Source organism: Elephas maximus, chromosome 4 (assembly GCF_024166365.1).
Source record: "Elephas maximus indicus isolate mEleMax1 chromosome 4, mEleMax1 primary haplotype, whole genome shotgun sequence".
Lineage (NCBI taxonomy): Eukaryota > Metazoa > Chordata > Mammalia > Proboscidea > Elephantidae > Elephas > Elephas maximus.
The window spans coordinates 89,724,692-89,731,856 of NC_064822.1; the positions used below are offsets into that span (position 1 = coordinate 89,724,692).

At 42.6% G+C, this 7,165-nt stretch overlaps 1 pseudogene; it reads right to left on the minus strand.

Annotated features, from left to right (window-relative positions):
* Positions 1-2,605: 2,605 nt before the first annotated feature.
* On the minus strand, positions 2,606-6,575 carry LOC126076288 (uncharacterized; annotated as a pseudogene).
* Between the last annotated feature and the right edge of the window lie 590 nt (positions 6,576-7,165).

Below are 7,165 nucleotides of genomic sequence, written 5' to 3' on the forward strand. Positions count from 1 at the left end.
AAACTTTTTAATATGGAAATTTTCAAAAGTAGACAAAACCAAAGAATGAACCAAAATGAACCCCCTTGTACCCATCACCTAGCTTCAGCTCATGACCAATTTTGTGTCATCTGTACCCCCACCCACATTCTCCCTCCTGTATTATTTTGAAGCAAATCCTAGACATCATATGATTTCATTTGCAAAATTTCTCAGCATGTATCTTTTATATATACATATATGTCATGGATTGAATTATGTCCCCCCAAAAAAGTGTGTATCAATTTGGCTGGGCCATAATTCCCAGTATTGTGTGATTTTCCCGTATGTTGTAAATCCTGCCTCTTTGATGTTAATGAGGGAGGATGGATAGCAGTTGTGTTAGTGAGGCAGGACTTAACCTACAAGTCTGTGTCTCGAGGCAAAGTCTTGAGATATAAAAGAAAGAAGTGAGCAGAGAGACATGGGAACCTCATACCACCAAGAAAGCAGTGCCAGGAGCAGAGCGCATCCTTTGGACCCAGGGTTCCTGTGCAAAGACGCACCTAGCCTGGGGGAGGATTGATGAGAATGCCAACAGAGAGAGAAAGCCTTCCCCTGGAGCTGACCCCCTGAGTTTAGACTATTAGCCTACTTTACCGTGAAGAAATAAATTTCTCTTTGTTAAAACCACCCACTTGTGGTATTTCTGTTATAGCAGCACCAGATGACTAAGACAACATATATATGTGTCACAAAATATCTATATCACAAAATCAACTTCACACTCCCCAATATTAACAGTGTACCCCTAATACCATTTTTAAAAATCTAGCCAGTGTTCAAATGTTACACATCTTTCCCTACATTTTGTTTGGTTTAATCAGTATCAACACATTGCAATTGGGTTGACGTGGCTCCTAAGCCTCCTTTAATTTATGGGCTCCTCCCTCCTTCTCCCCATCCCACCTTTGTTTCCCTCCTCTTTAGCAATTTAGGTCATTTGTGTTTTAAGATTTCTCAGTTCTACATTGATGTTATTTAAGAAGTTTCATTTTTCTGCATTTTTTGTATTAACTAGCAGCAGAACCTAGATGCATGATTAGATTTAGGTTCAATTTTCTTCACATTGCTGCTTCACAGATCTGCTTCACAAATGGTCCCATGCTCCCATGCTCTTCCGTTAGGAAGTATATAATGTCTGGTTACCTCTTTTTGTGATGGTATTAATGATCAGTTCCACCAGTTACCTGAGGCTAATTATTATGTTTCTCAAGCAGGCCTCATGAGAACAATATTCTCCAAGTTCTTAAATGTTCATTATGATTTTGCTATAACCTTTATACTTGAATGTCAGCTTGGCAGAGTATAAATCTTTAGCTCACATTTTCTTTTCTTAACACATGATAAACTTTCAGACCTCTGTGTTGCAGCTTATACTTTTCTCTACCTGGACTATCCTTCCCAACTGTCACCTGTCAAACTCTATTTATCCATCTATCCATTTATCCATGGAAAGCCCAGTGGTGGCTTTCCACCCCTGAGAAGCCTTTATCCCCTCCTGACAAAATTCTCTTTTCAATAGTCTTGCAATACAACTTCATACCTTTCTGTATCATATGACTTAACTAGTTATACATAGCTACAGTTTGTTACGCATCTACTCTGTGCTAGGCACAGCTGAGCCACATACAGGTAGTCCCCAACTTACGACAGGGCTCTGTTCCGACGACTATCATAAGTCGGTTCTGACATAGTTGAATACCTCATTTTTTTTTTTTTTTTTAGTTTTCATTATTATTGGCTTTCATTATCAGTATCTTTATAAATCTGACCTTTGTCTTTGAAACTTGAAAACATTATATATAAACTTACAGATATATTTTAATATATGCATACTGTTTTAAGATGAGTTCTCTAGAGAAGCAAAACCAGTAAAGCATATAAATATATATAGAGAGAGATTTAAATCAAGGAAGTAGCTCATACGGTTGTTGAGGCTAGGATGTCCCAAGTCTGTGGATCAGGATAGAAGCATCTCATGATTCACGTAGTCCCAGGGGTTGGTTAACCAAGATCAGCAGGTCAGAGGCAGGGCTCTTGTTCACAGGCTGCAAAGATAGATGAATCCCAAGATCAGCAGGCAAGACCACAGGTAAGTTGCTAGCTCAAGTCCCAAGAACCAAAGGTCAAATGAACAGAAGCCAGCTGCAGGACTCAGAGCAAGCAAAAGCCCACAAGCGTTGCCAGAATGTCCACTTATATTGGACGTAGGTCCCACACCCAGGGAAACTCCCTTTCTACTGATTCCTACTCACAGCAGATCCCATCATGGAGGTGATCACATTGTATCAGATCTCATCACAGAAGTGATCACATCATCATACGACTGTCAAACCACTGGGAATCATGGCCCAGCCAAGTTGACACACAACCTTAACCACCCCTTATCAACTTGGCACTTGTACACATCTCCTTAAACCATACATAATCTCTGAATAAAGACAGTTATAAAGTCATACTTGTACCTAACATGATACAACGACCGCACATACAGCTGAAAATGCACTAGCTTTGCTTACATCTTATAAGTGAAGAAAACAAAAACATTTGATGCACAAATACAAAGCAGAAATACTCATAACAATTACAGTCCTTATTTCTTCAACCGGTCATGTGGCTCTAACTGGTATTTAGAAATACCTTCTTCCACCATCCATTCCATACTCCCTTTGCCCTCAGCAAGCACCTTGGCTGGTCGTGGTTCTTTGTCTGGTGGGGTGACCCAAAGCTTTATTTCTAAAGGATCTGGGCCATCAGTAGTCCTGTCGGAATTGCGTTGCTGTAGTTTTCCATTGACTTGAATCACAGGGCATGGTAGTACTAAGAGATGTCCTAAGGAATCTCCTGTATTCCAGACATACTCCTCTTTACTTCCATTATGTAATATCAATCCAATTTCCTCTTGGTAACCAGGATCAGTCACACCAGCCAATATGATAACTCCCTTCTTTGCCTGTTGATCTAGAGACATAAGGAGCCCAAAGTGGCCAGGTGGCATTCTTAGCTTCCAGCTCAATGGAATCAGTGATGTGTCTCCAGGTGGGAGCATTCTTCCCTTTGGAACTAAGATGTCTAGAACCACAGAGTATAAGGTTGTGGGGACAGGAAGCAAAAATTTTACGAGTAGATCACTAGGATAATAGTGAATGGTGCCACTTCCATTTCCATCCTTTGATTGCTGAACCCACGAATCCTGGCCATGAGACAACAAGTGCCATATATTAGATGCTGGTTTAGAGCAAATACAGCCCCCTGGAGAACATTACCCCAGCCCTGCAAGGTATTGCCACCTAGCTGGTGCTGTCATTGTGTCTTTAGAAGGCCATTCCATCATTCTGTCAAACCAGGTGCTTCAGGATTATGGGGAACGTGATAAGATCAGTAAATTCCATGAGCATGGGCCCATTGCCACACCTCATTTGCTGTGGAGTGAGCCACTTGAACCAAGGCAATGCTCTGTGGGATAACATGATGGTGGATAAGGCATTCTGTAGGTCCACAGCTGGAAGTTTCTGCAAAAGCATTGTGTGCAGGGAAGGCAAATCCATATCCACAGTAAGTGTCTATTCCAGTAAGAAAAAAAAAACACTGCCCTTACCATGATGGAAGCAGTGCAATGCAAGGCAATGTAATCAGCTTGTCACCAGGCTGCTGGCTGATCAGCTCAAGTATGGTGCCATACTGGGGACTTAGCATTGATCTTTGCTCCTGGCAGATTGGGCACTCAGCAGTGGCTGTAGCCAAGTCAGCCTTGGTGAGTGGAAGTCCATGTTGCTAAGCCCATGCATAACACCCACCCCTGCCACCATGGCCACTTTGTTCATGAGCGCATTGAGCAATGACAGCAGTGGCTGGTGAAAGAGGACGGCTGATCTCCACAGAATCTACCATCCTATCCACTTGATTGTTAAAATCCCTCTCTTGAGGTTACACTTTGGTGAGCAATCACATGAGACACAAATATCTTCACTTCCTTGGCCCATTCAGAGACGTCTATCCACATACCTCTTCCCCATACCTCCTTGTCACCAATTTTCCAATCATGTTCCTTCCAAGTCCCTGACCATCTAGCCAAACCATTGGCCACAGCCCATGAGTCAGAATACAGTCACACATCTGGCCTTTTCTCCTTCCAAACAAAGTGTGAACAGCTAGGTGCATTGCTCAAAGTTCACCCATTGGGAGACTCTCCCTTCACTACTGTCCTTCAGGGAAGTCCCAGAAAGGGGCTGTAGTGCTGCCATTGTCCACTTCCAAGTGGTGCCTTCATATAGTGCAGAACTATCTGTAAAACAGGCATGAGCTTTCTCTTCCTCAGTCAACTGATCATAAGGAACTCCCCATGAGGCTGTAGGAGCAGACTGGGAGTGGGAAGGTAATGTGACAGGTGTGGAGACCATGGTCATTTGGGCTGCTTCCTCATACAACTTGTGCCTTCAGGTCCTGCTCATATATACCACTTCCATTTAATAATGGAGTGTTGCTGTGCACGGCTGACTTTATGACTGTGTGGGCCAGACGACAGCCAGTTCATGATGGGCACCTCAGGCCCCATAGTGACTTGGTGGCCCATGGTTAAGCATTCAGTCTCTACTAAGGTCCAGGAACAAGCCAAAAGCTGTTTCTCGAAAGGAAAATAGTTATCTGCAGAGGATGGTAGGGTTTTGCTCCAAAATCCTAAGGGTGTGTGCTGTGGTTCACCAATAAGGACCTGCCAAAGACTGTAAACTACATCTCTGTCTAACACTGACACTGGATCATATGGCCCAAGTGGCAGAGCGGCTTGCACAGCAGACTGAACCTGTGGCAGAGCCTTTTCTTGGTCTGGGCCCCACTCAAAGCTAGCAGCTTTCCAAGTCACTTGAAAAACAGGCCGAGTAGCACACCCAAATAAGAGATATGTTGTCTCCAAAATTCAAAGACGTCCACAAGGCTTTGTGCTTCCTTTTTAGTTGTGGGAGGGGCCAAATGCAATAACTTATCTTTCACTTTAAAAAGAAATATCTCGACATGCCCCACACTACTGGACCCCTAGAAAATTTCACTGAGGTGGAAGGCAGCTGAATTTTTATCAGATTAATTTCCCACCCTCTAACACACAAATATCTTACCAATAAATCCAAAGTCATTCACACTTCTTCACTACTAGGTCCAGTTAGCATAATGTCATCAATATAATGGAGCAGCATGACATCTTATGGAAGGGAAAGGTGATCAAAATCCTTGTGGACTAAATTATAACATAGGGCTGGGTTTGATATAGCTTTGAGGTAGGACAGTAAAAGTGTGTTGCTGTCCTTGCCAGCTGAAGGCAAACTGTTTCTGGTTGTCCTTTGAAAGAGGTATGGAGAAAACGGCACTAGCCAGATAAACAGCTGCATACCAGGTGCCAGGAGATGTATTAATTTGCTCAAGCAATGAGGCTACATCTGGAACAGCAGCTGAAATCAAAGTCACCACCTGGTTAAGTTTTCAATAATTCATTGCTGTTCTCCCAGATCCATTTGTTTTTTGCATAGGCCAAATAGATGAGTTGAATGAGGATGTGGTGGCAATCACCACCCTTGCATCCTTCAAATCCTTGATGGTGGCAGTAATCTCCACAATCCCTCCAGGAATGTGGTATTGCTTTTGGTTTACTATTTTCCTAGGCAGGGGCAGTTCTAATGGTTTTCACTTGGCTTTTCCTACTATAATAGCCCTTACTCCATTTGTCAGGGATCCAATATGGATCTGCCAGTTGCTCGGTATATCTATTCCAAATATGCATTCTGGAACTGAGGAAATCACTGCAGGATGGGTTCAGAGAACCACTGGGCATACTGGAGGATGGGCATGAGCTAAGACTCCATTAATAACCTGACCTCTATATGCCCCCACTCTGACTGGTGGGCCACAGGGACGTTTTGAGTCGCCTGGAATTACTGTCAGTTCAGAGCCAGTATCCAGTAATCCCTGAAAAGTGTGATTATTTCCTTTTCCCCAGTGAACAGTCATTCTAGTAAAAGGACGTAGATCCCTTTAAAGAAAGCTTGGAGAAAGATTAACAGTATAAGTTTTTGGCAGAGTATTGGAGTCTTTCCTCTAGGGAACCCTAGAAACCCTACCCTGTCCTGTAGGGTCACTATGCGTTGGAATTGACACGACAGCAACAGGTTTAGTTTTTTGTTTTTTTTTAATAGAAAATCTGGGGTAGTATTCATTAATATGGGGTTCTAAGATGGGCCCCTTCATTCAAGGGGTTATGGGTTTGTAAACTGGCTCAAGTCTGGGAATTGATCGAAGGGCCATGACTCTCTATTCTGGCAATTCAAGATAGACTGCGTACACTTGACCCAGAATTTTTCCACTTGTACAGATCAAGTAACTATTTAGTAGATTTCCAATCTCTTTCACTCCTAGGGACACCATGACTAAGTACCCAATTCCGTAAGTCCACACGAGTCAGACTATTCTGATTACTGCTTTGACTCCATTGTCATTACAGTAAGCATGCCCACTTTATCTTTGTTGATTGAGTGCCGCCACTTGGCCCCTACCACCAGGGGATCCATTCAGCCCCATTGTAGTTAGGTGTCTTAATTCTGTTAGGACAATTCCCGCTGTCAAATCTGACTTACATAAAATAGCAATCACAGCAGTCTTCAAAGATGCTGGGACTCCCTGCACAAATTTGTTCCTCACCCATTATGGTAAAAGGTGTGTCCTCTGTGCGCTCCATATGTGAGTCTGTGGGTCTAACCTGATGAATGCATGCTAACATGCCAATTTCACTAAACCTTTGGATTCCTTCTTCTACAGTATACCAAGGCAGTCTGGCACTTCAACTTGATTTAGTGTGAGCTACCATGTTATTCATGCTTCAGCAAACCAACCAAATAAACTATTAGATCCTTTCCTAACCTCTTGTGCTGAAACATTGAATGAAGAATCTGTGCTTAGTTGGACCCATATCAATAAATTCAGACTGATCCAACTTTATGCTCCTTGAACCACTATTGCCCACCCTTAATAGCCATTCCCACACATATTTCCCAGATTTCTGTTTGTGCATGTTAGAAAACTCGAGCAGTTCTTTGGAGTGAATATAATGTGCACTTAAGAAAAAGTTATTTCATATTCTTTTTATCTATCCACTGTAATG